Below are 18864 nucleotides of genomic sequence, written 5' to 3'. Positions count from 1 at the left end.
AATTAATGCTTTTTCTTAGTGCCTCATGGTAGAGTTCACCTACATCTTGGCCATTTAAAATAGAAATATATACTTTCTTCTCTATTTCAAGTGCCAGTCATCTGTATGAGTATATATGGATATTTTAGGCACAGCAAAAAGAATGAAACTACAGCTTTTGTCCATGTCCTATACCACATTAGTAAAAGTGTCAGGAAACAGTACATATGATTAATGCTGCTGAAATAGGCAGGAAATTATTCAGGTGGATTCAATCAACTCAGCCAAACATATAGGTAGCTTATTAAAATTTAGACAAAAGTCTACAGGCACTTAATACATAACGATGACTCTAGACCTAAATTAAGAGTGCTCCCCACCCCCAAGCACCCCAGCCCCTACAACTTACTGCCTAGAAGCAGCCACTCCTCTTACAGCTGAGTTATTGAGCTGATTTTCAGCTTTTTCCCCCTCTCTGAAAGTCAGCCATGTGACCTTCCTAAGCCCTAACCCAAAGCCCTTGCTGAGACGCTGCGCCGTGGAGTTTGCCCTTGAAGCTGTCTCTTTCCAAAGCAAACCAACGGGAGATTGACAACACTGCTGTCTCAACTACCCCTCAAACCTGTGAGCTCTGCCACACTGCCCGGGATTTTGAAGAAAAAGTGACACAGTATGGACTTAACGGGGATGTAAGGAGAGAGTTTTCTAGACACAAGATCCCACATCTGACTCACTACAGTGAAACTACACTTTGGATATTTAAAGCAGTCTTTGAGATAACACAGTTAAAGTGCTTTTTCAGAGTTAAATTTCCTTGGTTACCATTATGCAGCAATAGGTATGGCCTCTTCCCCTCCCGCTCTATGGGATCACTTCACCTAGGTTTAAGACAGACAGGTCTCCTCTCCTGGCCAACCCTAGTCTGAAATTCCCTTAATTACCACAAAGGGGTTCATTGCTTTTAAAATTAGCTCAGAAAGAAAGCTCAATGTGGCACTTAAAGCTCTGTCTCAAGTCCCAGTTCTGGGCTTCACCCGCCATAGGGCCTTAATAATAATAATAATAATACAATGACCTGTCTGTGGAAAGCACCTCCTGTTCAAAGAGTAACAAATTATGTTTGTGGCAGATGGGACTTTTGAGAACTGCAGAGACTATAAAGATTTTAAATAGAAATTTGAATCCAGGAATAGTGGCAGCATTAGTGGTCACACCCATCGTAGATCGAATGATCCATCTACTGTGGATTCTGTGTAACAGCACAGTCTGTGTGAGATGACAGACCCAGCCTGGTGGTATGGATAAGTGTAATGGAGTTCTAGCCCTAGTTCTTGTATTTACCAGCTGGGTGCTCTTGGGCAAGTTATTGGAACACCCTAGGTCTCTATTCCTCTCATCTGTGAAATGAGGGGATCACACTAGATCAGTGTTTCCCAGAGTGTGTTCCTTGGAGCGTTCTATACGTTTTGCTCCCCACTGATTCCCACCTCCACAAAAATGAATAATCTGCAATGAAATCCATTCAAAAACCATCTTTATTATACAAATTTATACTATAAATATCCCAAAGGGATGTTTATTTTTTAGCGTTTTCCAAAATTATTTTCCCACAGTATTATTTTCTGAACAAGAAAGAAAAAAGTACTTAACTAGCAACATACCTGTATCTAGAGTGAGACCTTTTTAAACTGGGTTTATTATGGTATTCACTGGTTGCCAGGTATACTGAAAGCAGAAAATGGGTCGTTTCAGCTGATTGCATTAGTTATTTTCACCTCACTTAATAGCCAGTTCTATTCCTCCAAGCTGCCATTTGGCTTCAGAGGTCTTCCTGAGTCATTCACCAATTGTCTCAGTTAAAAATAGGACCTTGTCATGTGGGCGAGATCACCAACAACAGCAAGCATGACCTTATTTAACGTTGCACACTTGCCCCAGATGCTTCTTTCTCCTGGATGTCTTTGAAAAGCCTACCCAGATCTAGATACTAATCCAGATAATGCATATGTCTCATGTTCAAGTAAGGAAGGAAAAGACCTTTCAATAGAGAAAACAAAAAAATTTTTTTAAATGTAATGACCTCTCCTGATACAAGCTCTGTAGAAAATGGTGAGGAGGATAAATAAGGTTGTTTGGGGGAATTTTTTCCTGTTAATTTGTTTTTTGCTTTGTTTTGATTTTTAAACTCAGGTGGGTATAACAAAACCAGATGCCATTCGTCATAAAATAGTGTGGTGGTCCCTGAGGGATGGAGGGAGGGAAATTGTACTCTGCTGACTTATCTAGATACTTGCCTCAATTTACTGCTGGCTCACTGGGGGACTGTGATCCAATCTCCTATTTTTTTGTGAATATGTAAATATATTTAATTTTAAAGAATGAAAGTACTACAAACACTTGTACATTTTAGGAAAGAGAAGAAAGAATAACCCATAATCCCACCATCTGAACACTGGTAATATTTTTGTGTACATGCCTCCAGTCTGTTATAAACATGCTTCTTATTTATGTAGTTGTAATTCTAATGTATAAAATTTTTTTCATTTAACTTATTTCATTTACATTGTATCATAAGCTTTTTCTCATGATGATATATACCAAAGGTCACATCATTTTTTAATGACTACCTAAAATTTCATCAATTTATTTACTTTACTATTCCTTTATTGTAGGACTTTTAGTTACTTCACATTTATAAATTACTCTGCAATAAGCATCTTTGTGCAATTATCTTTTTTTAGAACTTTGGATAACTTTTAAGGTATATTTACAGGGCATGAAATTACTGAGTCAAATGAAATGAGTTATTTAGGGATCTTGATATAAATTCTAAACTGCTCTTCAAAATGTTTGGGTCATTGTGATCTCATCACAGTGTTAATAGCTTGGTTCTTAACATTAAAAAAAATATATTTTTACTAACTTAAAAGTATCTCTATTTTCATTCAGATTTCTTTAATTACTAATGAAGGATATACTAACTTTTGAGATCAGATTGTAGTCCTCTCACTGAAAAGAATGCAGTTCTATAAGAATACCTGCCTGCCCCTTAACAATATTTTAATAATTTGCAAGTTGGTAGACTCAATGCTCTAACCCTCAGGTCAAAGTCAGGCCTCAAGTTACAGGGCAATCAATCAAGGAAAGTGCTGCTCTAGGCTTCCAGCCTTGCCCCCTGCCTGAACAGAAGCTGAAATTGCTCTTTACAAAGATTGCCCTGGGTTCCAGCTAGGCATTTTGCAGCTATTATTTCCCTAAAGTTGAGTGTCTCTCTCTGCCCTCATTATAACACTTCAGTTCTGTGTGCTAAATATTCATGGGACCTCTTTTGGGGTCTCAATAATGTGGTAGGTTCCTATAGACTCCAAAATGACTAAGAAACAGGCTTGCTGAGCAAGTTTAAATTTAGCACAGTGGGACTGGAACCTGGCTGACCATAGAGTCATCTGGGAAGCCTTCAGAAAAAGAAGTTTCCTGGATTCACCTCAGACCTACAAAATCAGAGGTTTCAGGTTTCTGTATTTCTAATAAGCCACCTGGGATAAGCCAGGCTCAGTTTCCAGTGGCCTAGAGTTTGCTTCTTAGTAGTGTTATCAAGCAGAGAAGGCAATGGCACCCCACTCCAGTACTCTTGCCTGGAAAATCCCATGGACGGAGGGGCCCGGTAGGCGGCAGACCATGGGGTCGCACAGAGTTGGACACGACTGAGCGACTTCACTTTCACTTTTCACTTTCATGCATTGGAGAAGGAAATGGCAACCCACTCCAATGTTCTTGCCTGGAAAATCCCAGGGACGAGGAAGCCTGGTGGGCTGCTGTCTATGGGGTCACACAGAGTCGGACATGACTGAAGTGACTTAGCAGCAGCAGTGTTCTCAAAATGACAAAGTTTTTTTATTTTTAAGAATTTTTTTTTGACCACTTATAAGAGGATTTATTTTATTTTGTGTGTGTGTGTGTGTGTTTTAACTTTATTTTATTTTTTAACTTTACAATATTGTATTGGTTTTGCCATATATCAAAATGAGTCTGCCACAGGTATACATGTGTTCCCCATCCTGAACCCTCCACCCTCCTCCCTCCCCATACCATCCCTCTGGGTCATCCCTGTGCACCAGCCCCAAGCATCCAGTATCGAGCATCGAACCTGGACTGGCGACTCATTTCATATATGATATTATACATGTTTCAATGCCATTCTCCCAAATCACCCCACCCTCTCCCTCTCCCACAGAGTCCAAAAGACTGTTCTATACAACAGTGTCTCTTTTTTTCAAAGTAAGAACATGAACGTGCGATTGTCTATGGGAAGATACTCGAAGTGAAGAAGGAGGAAATCAGCATAACTGTGGGGAAATAATTGACCCCATCAGAACAAAGAGCAAATCGCACAAAGCCTACGGACTCTTACTTTGAAAGTCAGCCCTTTCAAGCCACAGGTGATGTTTCTTGTTTTGCTTTAGTAAAAAGAGCCTCTGGCTTACCTTTTGGCTGTTATTAGAATTCCCTGCCTTTAGTTTTCTTCTCACCACCTACAGTCCAGCCTCCAGGTCACTAGAGTAATCCCCTAAAGCACAGGCAGGCTCCCCATTGTCAACCAAGTAACACCTACCCTTCTTCACCTGACAATCTGGGTCCTTCATCAGCTCTTCAGATCACCTTTCTATCCCCAGTAATGAAATCGGTTGGAGTGCTATTGGGTAAGTTTGCCAAACCGTGCACCCTGTATTCCAGCCCCTCAGTCTAAGTCTCAATCTCTAAAGGTGCTCAGTGTGCCGTCATCCCGTTCCACACCGTCAGTAATACCATCCCTGCCCCCTGGAATGCCCTCTCCCCACATCTAAGTCCAGCTCAAATCTTACATCTCTCCAGAATCAAGTACTTGTATGCCATACCCCTTTAATTTCACCTGCCACTGTTAGCTATCCTTTATGAAATATTCAGTCTACCAGATGTTGATGCACTCTACTAGAAGCTTCACCGATATACTAGGTTAGGTATGCTCATTTGTCAGATAAGGCAAATAAAGTTGAGAGAAATTAAACACAGTATATAGGTTACCTAGCTAACAAGGGACAGAACATGGCACCAAAACCAAATCTAATCACAAAGCCTAAACTGTATTTCCTGTTTGATACCTCAATCTCCTGAGACCTCCCATTGCTTGTTATTTATTTGAGAATCATCATTTTCTGCCTTGTGTTAGAGCTAATTCTAAATGATTTGGGCTCCATCTCTGGGGAGCAATTTCTCAATGGCAGGGATCCTAACAGGTGATTAGTGCTTAGTATTCCCTAGAATGCTTCAGTTGTGCCTTTCACTAAATTCTTAGTGACTGTATGTAAAAACCAAATGAATATAGTTGTAGTTTTACTGAGAATTTTTGCTATGAAATAGACTAATTTTCCATAGAACGTATTATTACATATCTAATTTAGTACACTGACTCAGACATTCTAGATAAGTTTGCCCTTAAAATATACAAAGCAGGAAGGCAAAGTCTGACATGAGAGTCAGCTTGCAAAGGGTTGTTTGCCTTATCCCTCAACATTATAAAAGGTCCCAGTGGATTAGCACTTAAAATGTTTTGCATTTAAAGCACTCTAATACTTTTTAAAAAGAGGCCTTGGCTATGATACCACATGGTTAAAAGATAGGAAAATAACTATGTAAACCACATGTGAATATTAACTGCTATGAACACTGGAATGAAATTTGACAGAATAAATTATGTTCTCGCTCCCAAATTAAGGACCCATATCTCATCTTCTGCAGCTCAAATATGCCTTGAAGATGCAAGATGCTAGAATCCCAGGGCATTTCAGGGTCGTCTCATTCTCAGAACAGCCCCTTATCCTGTATTCTACCAAGTGCAGTGCTTTCAGATGCTTTAACATTTTGTGTCATATGTTTCTGAATCATAAACATTGCTTTTGTAACAAAATGACTAAGAGGGTCTGTTTTTTAAAAATAGGTTCGATGCACGATACTGGATGCTTGGGGCTAGTGCACTGGGACGACCCAGAGGGATGGTATGGGGAGGGAGGAGGGAGGAGGGTTCAGGATGGGGAACACATGTATAACTGTGGTGGATTCATTTTGATATTTGGCAAAACTAATACAATTATGTAAAATTTAAAAATAAAATAAAATAAAATAAAAAAAATCCAGTTCTCAGAGTCAAAGAAAATTCCATCAGGGCAAGGGTTTCTGATGAAGGGAATACTGTTGGGGCCAAGAAGGGGTTAACCCTGAGTCATTCTCCCCCCCACCTCTTCTCTCAGCCTCCCAGATACCATACAGCTGTTGAAAAGTATCTGTCAACAAAACTATTACTGTCTTTCCTGGGATCAACACCATGTCCTGGACCCTCAAGGTCAGCAGAGCTGCCTTCAGAGGTAGGAGAGGCGACAAGCAGAAAGCTTGCAAAACCGGTGAAACCCCAAGCGACACTGGCAGGTGGAGGGTTTTCCCCAACTGCTGTGAATTCTAGAGGGAAAGGTAGAGCTTACAGGGCAGAGGCTGCCCAACAAGATCAAGACATATTTCCACACCCTAAAAACTCTTTCTGGAACAGCCGAAGTCCTTCATCTCCCTTTCTCCCTTCTCGTCCCTCCTCATGCTTCCATTCACTGTAAGGAAAGTGGGTTGTTACACGAAGCAAATGACTAGACACAGTGTAATAAAATATTGACTAATGATTTGAAAATAACTACTATATGTCTGCTGCTGTGTTAAGCCCCTTTTCTATATCGCCTTCACGAAAAATACCCTGCCAGATAGATATCTGCCTTTTTATAGTTGGTAAATCAAGTTAGGGGAGGTTAAGTAGCTCACTTAAAATTGTTGAACTAATAGATGGTGGAGGCAGAGTTTGAACCAAATTCTAACTTTTAAGTCTGTGTATAATGAATGATGTGTCTCCTGCAGGTAAAGAGACTGTCCTAGAGAGGATCTAATACAGGGTCTAATACAGTCTCAGTCTCCTGGGACTTCTCATGTGATAGTTTATATTGCCAGAAAGTCATCAGCAGCAGTCATGGTGTGACCTCTGGTGGGATATAAATTATACAGTGTTTCTGAAAGACACTGTCTTTATAGACATAAAAACCCTGAAAAATGTGACACACTTTGACTCCACAATTTGAATAAATAAGCATATTCACAAAAATATAGACAGAGGTATTCATTGATGCTACCAATAATATCAAAAGTTAGGGGAAAACTCTTCTGTTAAAAATCAGGATCTTAGTTAAATTATGAAATACATTGGAATACTATAAGTCCATTAAAAAAATTGTGGAATAAATATACATGGAGATACATTCATGATTAAAATGTTTGAAAATAACATTTAAATGTGATTCTATTTAAATGCATATGTGTATATTCTATCTTTACATTAAAATTACATGCCAAGCTAAGAGCAAAAACTGGGTGGGTGTAGAGTTTATGACTATAGAATCATAAAATCTTGTGGTGGTAAGGACTCTTAGATGTGTTTTATTCCAGAAGTGCCTATCCCAACATGGCTGACAGATAATACCCAGCATCTGATCCTGGGCTTCCACTGTCAGGGAACTCATTAACACCTCCTTTGCTCAGTTTCGATGAATGTTTGTATAGCATGTATAGTTTAAAAAAGCTTCTGTCTGCATAGCACAGACCTATGTCATCTTGGGTTAGCAGAAACAAGAGAGGGCAACTATGACCCTTGGAAATAAATGATTAGCTGCTATGAAGCCATTTTATTCCATAATTTCTCTTCAGGGGAAAGATGTTATATAAATCCAACTACATAAAGCTTATAAAATAGTTTGAGCTTTTCCTAATCACCGGCAATAACAGCTCCATTATCTCTAACCAGCATCAGAATCTGTAACAAGTTCTGGTAAAATGCCCCCAAAAGGTTTTATTTGTTTATGTTAGTGGTACTTGTGGAAAATTCCGCCAGTGAAAGCCAGGCTCCACAGGAGAAATCAAGTGCAAAAATGAGAAACTTACTGTATTGTATGTAAAACCAAGAGCTAAGCTAGGTCCTCAGGGTATGTTTGAATGTTCATGAATTTTCTAACTTGTGTTCTTGGCTTATGTTCTATGCATCACCTAACTCTGTAACAGAGTGTTAGCCAGGGTCAAGAGGTTTTTCTGAAACTGGACATCCACGTGATGAGATAGAGAATTATTTAATTTGGAATAGCAAGTTAGCCCTAGAAGGAGTGTGTATATGTGTGTGTGTGTGTGTCTGTGTCTGTGTGTGTGTGTGTGTGTGTGTGTGTGTGTGTGCTGAAGGGTATGGGTACATGTAACTCGAGTGAGTAAACTCATCCATTTACTCATCTATCCATCTCTGTTCCAGGCCTTTAACTGAACTCTGACCAACAGTTCCTTACCGCATGGAGGTCGCAATATAGCCTAATAACTGCCATGATAGCAAAGGCCTGAAAGATGGAATGATACACGAGGGAGAAAAGAGTGGGCTGGTGTGAGTATTCCAGAAAGAAGCAAGAGTGTGTGTAAAGAATTAGTAACCTGAAGTAATATTTGAATAGCCAGAAGTTTAGTCTTACTTCAGAGGAAGAAATTAGCCACCTAAGAAAAGATCAGATCATGAAATTTCTTTTAGGCCAAGCTTCATGTCTAGATTTTATGTTCAAAGAAGAATTACCTAAAAAACAGTACTGTATAGCACAATGGTTAAGAGCCTTAACTTTATTTTTTAAATAAAATAACCATTGCTTTAAATTAGTCAGTCCTATACCCTAGCAATGCATGGTTGAAGAGCCTCAATTTTATTATAAAATTGATTTTGTTTTATTATAAAATTGATCCCTGCATTTGAAAACTATCTCTGCCTTTACTCTTATCTTGAGCCATATGAAAGTGCCAATATTCAAGTACGCTTGACCTTCAAAAATGGCAGTTTCATATGGTTCAACCTAATAAAAAGTAGAAGAATTGATTCTCATCTCCGAAGTCTTACTGAGGTCCCATTCATTACCACAGGAAGTGGGACAGCCCATCGGGAGTCTAACCAAAGGCCCGGCAGTTCTGCTGACTCCTGTGAGGAATGACACCTAACGTAGCTGGCACACCAGGCAGGCTGTACCCAAGGAAGGCACTGATCTTCAGCTTGCACTCGCTGTCCTCAAACCCATCTCCCCTGCAGGGCCTGGCCCTGTTTCTCCTTTCCCTGGTTTTGGTCAGAAAATGTGTCATCAGGGCCTGCTGCTTGCATCATCCGTCAGCTGTCTGACGATGTAGAGGAATTCCTGGCAAACCAAGCCCTGTGCACCCACAGGCCTCTCCGCTCTTCCTCTTGCTCATTTGCTCCCTTTCTTTGGCTTGGGAATCTGCCTCCTCTGGTAAGGCAGGGATGAGCCTTCTGAATTGTGTTTATTTGTTGGCACTCGGGTGTGAAAGCACACCCCGTCAACTGCATATTAATCTTGTCAGCAGTTTGTATCTATTTTCCTCTGCCCTGCTCCCCTGGCCTAATTTACGGCTTTCCTTTCCATGGCCTCCTATTGTCACAGTGACAGGGAGCTCTCTGTTATGGGTGCTCAGGCCTCAGACAGGAGCAAGACCTGTCCTTATAAGAGTGATACAAAGTCTCGCGATTTGTGTGGCAGGGATAAATTTAGACCAGGCCTTTCCTCATTTATTGACATCCTACCACATGCTCTGGCTGTGCTTAGAGGAGAATCAGCAAAGAGGAGAACTAGGAAAGCTAGATCCCAGCTTCCTGTGGAGAAGGCACAGGGGTGGCAGGCAGACATTATGGCCAGCATGTATATTTTAATTGCTCAACCACAGACAGTAATAGCACAGACTTGAGAGTTCAGACAAAATGGGTTCAAATCCTAGTTCAGACAATTTCCATTTGTGTGATGATCTGTGTGTCCATTTATAATGAACATGTTAATTATCCTCCTTTAAATCTCAGTTTCCTCATCTTTAAAATCAGTGAAATAATATCTACTCCATAGAATAATTAAGTGATTTATGTAATAAAGGGAGCCTTAGCTCCTGTTACAATGGGTGGCAAATATTAGGTTGGCCGAAAAGTTCATTCCAGGAAAAACCCACACATACTTTCTGGCCCACCCCATACTAAGCATTCAACTTATGGGATATATTTTTATGTACTATTACTTAAAAGGAGAAAAGAGGGAGAGAAAGAAGAAGGAAAGTAAAAGAACTTTGTGAAATGATAAACTTGTATAATTAGGAAAGAGTTCAATAATAACATCGGTTTTGAAGCCCTGCCAATTAATCTAGAGCTTTATGTTAATATGGAGTTTCTTATATAATTAGACTCTTAGTAACAGGCCGTGCGTTTGAAATCCCCATGAACCTAAAGCCGGTCCATCTCATCCTAACACTGACCCTGGAATTAGACCAAGGCTCAAATATTTAGTGTGTCTAAATCCTCAGGTGCTATCTTTGAAGACTGTGTATCCTGAACTAGAATTTCTTTATAATGTTAAGTGGTTCTAACAAGCTGTTGTGAGCTAAACCTTATTCCATGCCTGAATCAGTACTGCTCTTTTCAAGGTCAACCTGTGGTTATTTTTCTAGTCCTCTTCTATGGCTGAGGTCATAGTTACATCTCTGAATTAGACTCAGTCTGACACACCAAGTGCTATGGTTTTATTGCAGAAAAAGTATAGCCCAATGCGGTATAGAATAAAACCGCACCACACAGCCTTTCCCTCAATGGGCCCAAGATCTTTCTAGAAAATGTGTATTGCATTCCTTTCCCCAGGTAGCAATTCCAAGCTGAGGTCTATGATTCCTCTGTGGAATTTCCCTTTATCTCAGTGTTTTTGTGAAATTCTTAGAGACCAGGGGAATTCTTATATTCCTTGAACTCTAATGCTACTCAACTTAAAAAGTTAAAAACAAACCCAATAGATTGTCTGCCACTCTTGTACAAGTGGTGGACAAAGACAGAGCTAAGATGGGCATAGCATGCCTCCCTGTCTGGCAGGTCTCAGTTTCAGAGGTATTTTGGTCAAGGAAGCCTTTGCTGACCAAATTTATTGCTCTGAGTTCCTCTGCTTTCCTGATCAGATCGCTTACCACACTGTATCCTAACTCCTCGTTTGTCTCTTTTCCCAGTGATAGCAGGGACCATACTCATTGTGATCTTTTTTTTTCTGCTGTTCCCTAGAATGGTGCCTGACTTTAGCTGTGTATTTATTGAAAAAAGGAAGAGAGAAGCATAAGGATGCTGTATTACTGGATCCACAGTGATCAGGCAGGGCTAGATCAGTACAAAGTCAACCTCAGATTCTAAATCTGGGAGGCTAATACCAAGTGATGGATCCTAGCACAGCAGAGAAGCAGTGGAATCAAAGGGTCTGAGCGTGGGCTCTGCCAGACATTAAGTGGAGGATTTTTGTTGAAGTGTGCTTTTTGTACCTTGGGTGTTAATTTTAGGTTGCTCCTAACTTACATATGCAGAGAAGGCAATGGCACCCCACTCCAGTACTCTTGCCTGGAAAATCCCATGGAGGAGCCTGGTGGGCTGCAGTCCATGGGGTCGCTACAAGTGGTACACGACTGAGCAACTTAATTTTCTCTTTTCACTTTCCTGCATTGGAGAAGGAAATGGAAACCCACTCCAGTGTTCTTGCCTGGAGAATCCCAGGGACAGGGGAGCCTGGTGGGCTGCCATCTATGGGGTCGCACAGAGTCGGACACGACTGAAGTGACTTAGCAGCAGCAGCAACTTACATACAAGCTTTTTTGTTGTCCTGAGACTAGAAGTCTCAATTTTGCTTTCTAACCAAAATTTTAGTTTCAAAAATTACCATTATTTTTTTATCCTGTTTCCACCTATGGCTTGGACTTATAATAAAGACAAATAAGAACTAAGGTGTGTTGAAGAGAACATTTGAGAAATAAACCAGTGCCAGGGAATGGGTGCAATTTAGAAACACTCAAACTCAAAAATACACCTAGGTCTCTCTGTCTCTCACTCACATGCATACAACACGCACATATATATGCACAAAGTGGCAAATTAGAAGCTGAAAGGTGTCACAGGAAGGAGAGAACAGACATCTAGTTTCAAACTTACTAAGTGCATGCCTCTGGCAAGTTACTTGAGCGTACTGTGTCTCAATCCCATCATCTATAAAATTGGGGTAATACTGCCCATCCAATAGGATTGTGGAGGAGATTAAAAATAATATCTGTAAAGTACCTCACACATAGTAGGCACTCAATAAAAGACAATGAAGATGACGATGTCTCTGGCATTAACCAGGGAGGAACGGAGGGGACAGTGAGTTCCCTGGGAAACCCAAACCCCTCCTAGCTTACAGGAAAATCCTGGCCTGGATTCCTGGGATGGTATCGTGCAAACACCATGGAGACAGCTGATTACATGACTTAGCACTGATTTACGGAACTTGTCCAGGACCCAAGGGCTATCTCCCGTCCAGGGCATACCTGGCTAGAGCATGGGTGGAAGCTTCTCTGTACAGTGACATTTCAGAAAGCAAATCAACTCCAAATGCTCCTTATTAAGTGGTAATTCCGTCATTTCCAGAGGTTTCTCAGCTCTCACCCAAATACTTTGGTCTGCTCCCTTTTGTCAACCTGTATTAAAACTGGTGAGTTTTGTTATCACATCTAGCCCCAGATGCAGTAACATTTTCTCCTTCAAACCCTCAACTCCAGGAACTGTTGGCCTGCCAAGTATCTGAGCCATGAAGATAGACAGTCTCAGTCATTTTTCTCCTCTCAGCTGTGGTCTCTAGAGTCCTTAGGTGGGGCATCCTGTCCCTGAGACCCTCTTGCTCCGTTTCATATGCTCTCTGGGAGCAATCTGTCAGGCTCAGTTGATTTTTAACCTGTCCTACCGAACGTATAGAAATATTCACAAAGTTGAAATCAGAGTGTACACTTTTGAATCCTGCTTTTTTCATTTACTATAGTAAATATCTGTATATTAAAAAAAAATTTTTTTTGCTAAGTGTTATTTCTGCTTAGTCACTCGGTTGTGCCCAACTCTTTGTGACCCTATGGACTGTAGCCCGCCAGGCTCCTCTGTCTATGGGTTTTCCAAGCGAGAATATTGGAGTAGGTTGCCATTTCCTTCTCCAAGGGATCTTCCGGACCCAGGGATTGGACCTGCATCTCTTGTGTCTCCTGTATTGGCAGGCGGATTCTTAGCACTGCGCCACCTTTGGCAACATAATGTTGCATCCCATGAAAGGTCAAAATCTATTCAACCTTTCTCTACTGCTGAGTACCTAGGTTGCCTCTCCCCCACTTTTTGTCTCATATGTTTAACAAAATAGTAACTTCACCTAAAAGAGTTTACGTAATTGAGGAAACCCCCAAGGCCTCTGCAGTTGAGGGGCCTCTCTCCACCCAAGGCTGCAGGTCTCACTTGCTCCCAGCTTTCACAGACAATTCCCTGAAAGAATGTGCTGCCTGGATGTCTGAACACAGGAAACAAATATGCTAACTGGAAAAAAAGACTGTGTTGTGCATTTCTTTCCTCCTGGAGACTCTGATGAGAGAAACAGAGGAGGCATCTCTCATTCAGATGTCCAAGTGAAAGCCCGGAGGCCTTTCACCAGTGACTGCAGGACTCATTCCTGGTTCTAACCAGCTCTATTTCTTCATACATATTGAACATACTGTTCCCGTTCCCACCTCTCTCTGCCTTAGTTCATGCTGCTCTTCTCTGTTGGGACCACCCTTCTTCTACTCTCTATCTGTCCATTCTTCAGGTTCCAACCTGCTTTCCATGCAGCTCCTTCAACCTGTTTCTACTGCATTACTTGTCACCAGGGTCTTGCTTCTCTGAACTTTTTGTTTGTTTGTGTTCTTAATTAAATTTAATTATCATTAATTGAAGGTTAATACTTTACCATATTGTGTTGGTTTCTGCCAAACATCAGCATGAATCATTCATAGGAATACCCTAAAGCAGAAAATAAAAATTTTGTACTCGGTTGTCCTATGCAATCTTCATATAGAATTATCTTCCCTTTCTATCTAGGTCACAAGCACCTTAAAATAAACAAGTTCACCATAATTTTTAGAAACACCACAGCTATTGTAGTCTAATATCATAACTGGGGACTCAATGGGTTGTAAAGACCAAGTGTACTGGTGGGTCTAAAGATGTGTGAGACCAAGGATATATTAAACTGGGGACATAAAAAAATGGGGAACCAACTCCTAGAAGATAAGGAGATCAGAAGGAAGAAAAGAGGGAGCTCTGAAAGGCTCTGCAAGCAAAGGAGGCATAGATGAGGAGAGGTCAGTAAGTGAACAGACAGGTGCTATTAGAGAGGTTTGGTAACAGGTAGCAGGGAACTGAGGAAATTAATACACCAAGTATTTCCATGGTCATGGCCAGTAGGAAGGATCAGGATGTCAGACCCTGGAGACCTGGTAAATAAGGGCAACATGCGGCCAGGCTGAGACTGTGTCCAGAAACTTCCTAAGAAGTGCCGCAGCTTACTTGGGGACAGTCACTCAGCAGAAGCTTGTACACTAGAGATTAAAGGTCGCTTTTTCTAATTTAATGCTAAAAGAGAGACCTAAAGCAAGTTCTAATATTCATCCTTTCATCCCATGCCAGATTTGTCTCAGATATGGAACAAGGTCTCATCTACAGATAAAGGTAGGAAAAGTTACATTTAGAGAATTTTCATGGAGGGGAGGCATATAAAACCATTTTTGCTATTCATATACTAGGTACTCAATTAATAATTATTGCCTGATTAAAATACAACAACAAAGATTTTGGTGTTTTTTTTCCCTTCTTTTTCCTTTATGTAGTTGTAGTTGTTATTTACATGATGACGATGAAGAATTTTTCTAGAGCCTTGAAATCATGACAGAGGGGACAGTTAAGGAAGGAGGCAGAGGAAAGGATGGTAAAAGAATAAAAATCAAGTAGAACTAAAACCACTGGCTCCAATGGTTTGGAGCTGCCTTCCTGCTGGGGAGCCTAGACAACCATAGCAAATAAGGAATTGCACAGACAGGAGAATGGCAGGTTGGCTTTTGAGATCTCCCAAGAGATTCTAACCCTCTGAATAAGGATCCTAAAATAATGTTGGCATAACTTGCAAGATCTGAGACGGTCATGTCAGGCTCCTGTCCCCCAGCCCAGTATTTCTAAGCTGACCACAAAGTCTCCGCAGAGAACAACAGGGTCATGAAATAAACGCAGTTGTGTAAGCAGCAGGCAGGAAAGGATTTCTCAAGTAAGACAAATCATTTTACAAAAACTCAGATAAAGTCTTGAATGCCCTAACCTCCCTGTTATATAAAAATCAAGGGCCATTTGATGAAGTGAAGCAACCCTCCCAAATTAACATAATTAAATAAATAAGTCAAGCAGGCTCTAGTCAGCTGGTGTGGTTTTCTGTCACTGGGGAAGTCCAAGTCAAACACTGTACTAGAGTTTGAAAACAACGGGGTCATTTGAAGACCATTCCTTGCATTCATCTCAGGTCAAAAGAGGATAAAGATCAGAGTAATCAGGGCTGAAGTTTCAGGACATGATGTGATTATGATGGTGTTCACTCTGTCATGTACAGCCATCCCAGCTGGCATGGGGCATTTTGAAATTCCCTGCCCCAGGCATGTGGAACCTTCGCCACATGAGAGATTGGTGGGGACATCCCCACTGCCTGACCTATTACTCTGTGTTCTCATAAAAACAGGATGGAGTTCAATAGGCCCCTTCCCCTGGGCAGAAGGAAAACCTCACCCAAATACCAACAGGGGCCACAAGTACCGAAGGTGGCAAAGTGGAGATCTGATGTGCAGTTTAGAATACTGTCCTACCAAATTTTTTAAACAATTTAGGACTGGTTCTGGCCAGGATCTCTCTGCCAGGGGCAGTAGAAAGAGACAATTAAAAAAAAAAAAAAAAAAAAACCCTAAGCCTGCTAATCCTACCCAGAACTGCCCAAGACTACTTTGGGCTGGAGACACACACGCTCAGCCTTCAGAGATGCATATGGGTGCATTTTGTTAATCCCCATCACTGCGTGTCAGGGATAACTGATCTATGACTAAAAATAGTGTGAGGACAGCAACACCAGCTATTTGGGGCCGAGCTGAGGACACAGTGGAAAACTTGACAGCAGCACAGTAGAACCTTCCTGGCCTGAGGCCGTAGGCTCAAGGGCAAGGGCTCTGCGCCCATCTGCTGGGCGAGCTGGATTGACAGGCTCACCTCCCATGAGGGGGCTTGAGGGGTGGTGAGCTTCTCACATTGTTGGCCGCCTTCTGAGTACAGGGCAAAGTGCTAGGAATGGGGGATGTCATGGCAGAAGACATGGTTCTCTGGAAGAAGCTTACAGTTGGATATTTAAGAAGGGTAGGCAGAATAAAACAAAAACAGTTCTGCTTCATTTCACTGACTTCAGTCTGAAACTGTCTTCAGCCCCCCACACTAATCAAGGAAGAAATTGAGGTAGTAAGAGCAGAGATTCAAGCCCTCTTGGCCTGCGTATGATTCATTGGGTGGGAGTGAGAAGGAGAAAAGCAGAAAGAGGCCCTAAGGTCACATTTGCCAATTTATTCAAATTAGTTGCATGTAGTTAGTATCCAGTATTACTGGTACTGCTTTCTGTGTGCTTTGTGTGCTAAGTTGCTCAGTCATGTCCGACTCTTTGCGACCCCATGGACTATAGCCTGTCAGGCTCCTCTGTTCATGGGATTCTCCAGGCAACAATACTGGAGTGTGTTGCCATTTCTTTCTCCAGGAGATCTTCCTGACCCAGGGATCAAACCTGCGTCTCTTGTGTCTCCTGCATTGGCATTGGCATGCAGGTTCTTTTACCATTAGTGCCACCTGGGAAGCCCCACTGCTTTCTGTATCCTAAGGATATGTCTGTCCCCAGACATTAATTTTTAAAATATAGAATCGCTGAATCTCAGGACTCTTCCCCTACATAATTATTGCATGCCTACTATAAGCCAAACACTGTGCAAAGAATCTAAAACGTTTTAAAGATTGCCCTAAACTCTTGTTATAATCATCTTGTCCAAAGTGTATTTAATAGGAGGGTAGCTCTAAGGAAAATTGCTAGGTATTCTTGAGAAAGCCACATGGTATATGCCATAGAGTGGCAGTTGCCAACCGTGACACAAGGTTTTCTCAGGACACTCCTTTGCTCCTCAGAATGTCAAACATTGTCCAATGGTAACCAAGGCATCCATCTCATTTCTTGGAAGACATGATGCTGGGGGCTTGAAGACATGACTGGGAAGCAATCAGGGGAACGTTCATCTTTTTTAATTGCCTTCAGGCTGCAGGCTTTGTAGAATGTGCTAATAGTTTACTTAAAGAAGTTCAAATTGAATTCATTGAAAAATGGCACATTTCACTCACCAGTCAGACATCATCAGGCTGCATTGTAATAGAATGTGACTCCATTTTGTAATGTTGGCCTCCTAACAGCATTTAAGCCTCAATCCCACTTCTCCTCTGTGTCTGATATCTGGGCAAGTGAATAAGAAAGCTGAGTGCTTCCTCCTTTGGCAACAGTGGGAGAGTTAAGCCAGGCAACCCCATGCCTGAACACAGGGACCCTCATCCAGACTCCACCCACAACCACCTATTTTACTTATGCAAGTTTACCCATGGAAAACACTTAAGACAGCTCCCAGCACATACTAAGTGCTATGTAGGTATAAGCTATCACTCCTGTTGTGATTGCTGTTGTTGTTGATGGTGTCATCACCAGGGGGACGGAATGGAAATCTCCTTGTGGCTTTCATTGCAACCCTGTCCTGGAAAGAACCCAGAGTGATTTACCTTCCCAACCTCCACTTTCCCTAAGGATGAATCTCTTATATTAAGTATGGCTGGTTGCTAGTTCTTCTTGGGGACAACAAATTCCTAGACCTCTTGGAAATGAGGAACTAACCCAATGTCAAGCCCTCTGTGAAACTTTTCCTAATTTACCCACATACAGCTCATCACACACCCCACTTCTGGTTGGTCCTATGGCCCCACACCATCAGAGCATTAGCCACATTGTGCCGGAGTCTTTATGTATTTATCTGTTGTTCCCACCAATTTGTGAGTTTCTTTTGGGCAGGAACTGTGCTGACTCATCTCTGTAGGCCCTTGCTATTTTTTTTTAAACTGTAAAAGAAAGCAAAGAAACACTTATTTTTATGCATATTTACACTCAGTTCAGTTCAGTCACTTCAGTCGTGTCTGACTCTTTGTGATCCCATGGACTGCAGCACACCAGGCCTCCCTGTCCATCACCAACTCTTGGGATTTACTCAAACTCATGTCCATTGAGTCAGTGATGCCATCCAACTATCTCATCCTCTTTTATCCCCTTCTCCTCCCACCTTCAATCTTTCCCAGCATCAGGGTCTTTTCCAATGAGTCGGTTCTTCACATTAGGTGGCCAAAGTATTGGAGTTTCAGCTCCATCATCAGTCCTTCCAGTGAATATTCAGGACTGATTTCCTTTAGGATGAACTGGTTTGATCTCCTTGCAGTCCAAGGGACTCTCAAGAGTCTTCTCCAACACCACAGTTCAAAAGCATCAATTCTTCAGTGGTGCTCAGCTTTCTTTATAGTCCAACTCTCACATCCATACATGACTACTGGAAAAACCATAGCTTTGACTAGATGGACCTTTGTCAGCAAAGTAATGTCTCTGCTTTTTAATATGCTGTCTAGGTTGGCCATAACTTTTCTTCCAAGGAGCAAGTGTCTTTTAATTTCATGGCTGCAGTCACCATCTGCAGTGATTTTGGAGCCCAAAAAAGTAAAGTCTGTCACTGTTTCCACTGTTTTCCCATCTATTTGCCATGAAGTGATGAGACCAGACGCCATGATCTTTGTTTTCTGAATGTTGAGTTTTA

General features: G+C 41.5%; 1 long non-coding RNA gene across 1 annotated transcript in view; it reads left to right on the top strand.

Annotated features, from left to right (window-relative positions):
- Positions 1 to 18864, top strand: part of LOC147376174 (uncharacterized) — an 81606-nt gene that overhangs the window by 30059 nt on the left and 32683 nt on the right. Inside the window, exons 3-5 of the long non-coding RNA XR_015160808.1 lie at positions 4259 to 4418; positions 6264 to 6377; positions 8339 to 8464. This is a non-coding gene — a long non-coding RNA (uncharacterized LOC147376174). The remainder of the gene's footprint in view (positions 1 to 4258; positions 4419 to 6263; positions 6378 to 8338; positions 8465 to 18864) is intronic.

This window comes from Bos grunniens, chromosome 3, assembly GCF_055505025.1.
Source record: "Bos grunniens cultivar Pamir isolate PY7600 chromosome 3, Bosgru_T2T1.0, whole genome shotgun sequence".
NCBI classification, from domain to species: Eukaryota; Metazoa; Chordata; class Mammalia; order Artiodactyla; family Bovidae; genus Bos; species Bos grunniens.
The sequence above is the reverse complement of the archived record's forward strand: the minus strand, read 5'-3'. Positions and strand labels throughout refer to the sequence as shown.